General features: G+C 33.7%; 1 non-coding gene across 1 annotated transcript; it reads left to right on the forward strand.

The window, feature by feature from the left end:
* Positions 1 to 347: 347 nt before the first annotated feature.
* TRNAT-UGU (transfer RNA threonine (anticodon UGU)) lies at positions 348 to 419 on the forward strand. Its single transcript has one exon. It is a non-coding gene; the product is annotated as a tRNA-Thr (tRNA).
* Positions 420 to 1,184: the final 765 nt, after the last annotated feature.

Raw genomic sequence — 1,184 nt, forward strand, 5'->3', positions numbered from 1 at the left:
TTACAAGCTTAGCACCCCATATTAGAAATTATTTCAATTGTAGATAACGATTTGTAATATTTATGATTCTAAGGAATAAAATAACGAAAAGCCCATGCTCGACATCGCCAGACAGAGATTTTCGGAGGGGTTTATTTTCGATGATTCTTAAAAGATCTAAATAAAATTTATTATTTATTTGGGATATATCGCAGGCTTGACTACGTGTTGATTATTTGACCAGAAACAAATCTAGCTCATTTGTGGATCAGTGATTACTTGAACAATTTTAATGCTAGCTGCTTCAGATGTAAGATTAATCTGTAACTCAAATATATAAGGAGTTTCATGCGGTGATGATTGCAACCGCCGGTATAGCTTAGTGGTAGAGCATTTGCCTTGTAAGTAAAAGGTCATGGGTTCAACTCCCATTATCGGCTTTTTATACTCTAACTATTTGATCCGAACTAAAATATTTAAATAAAATGATTACAGACTAAAACTGTACTCCGAATAGTTAATTCAAAACAGTCTGCTTTCTTCAGATCCTCAATTTTTATATTAAATTGACAATTTTTTTGGTTCAGTTGGATAGCTCCTGTTTCTCCAGCTTCCTTTCGAATACAAAGATAATTTTTAGATGCAAAGAACAGAATATTCCTTACGGACAAACTCTGCATTATATACTTTGGCTTTAGAGATCTTTGATGATTCCTTCTGTACTTCCATATTTGCGTAACTGTTGCAATCATTGTGAATACTTACGATAATTCGATAATTGATAAGCAATAAAATTGATGAAAAAACTCAGCGTATAATGATTAAGTTAGTTAAGTTAGTTAAATTACGAATTGGATTCATTCAAATATCTGTTATTCATTAACGTACCTTTAACTATCTTACTTTTGTGAATAAACATGCATTGAATTTAGTAATATAACTTATCACTAAATACATACATTATGAGGGCCCAATCAATGCCATATTTAAATGTGGTTTATATTATGTCAATGAGATCAGCTCAGATATTGTGTCGATATGCTTTTGATATATGAGAATAAATAGAATGAGTTATAATAAATGAAGAATATACGCAGTGTATCAGCTTCGGTCAGCGAACAAAGGGGTTGGGGTTGGGGTTGGGGTTGGGGTTGGGGTTGGGGTTGGGGTTGGGGTTGGGGTTGGGGTTGGGGTTGGGGTTGGGA

This window comes from Brachycentrus maculatus, unplaced genomic scaffold (genome assembly GCF_059751285.1).
Source record: "Brachycentrus maculatus isolate JH-2025_06_01 unplaced genomic scaffold, ASM5975128v1 h1tg001882l, whole genome shotgun sequence".
Lineage (NCBI taxonomy): Eukaryota > Metazoa > Arthropoda > Insecta > Trichoptera > Brachycentridae > Brachycentrus > Brachycentrus maculatus.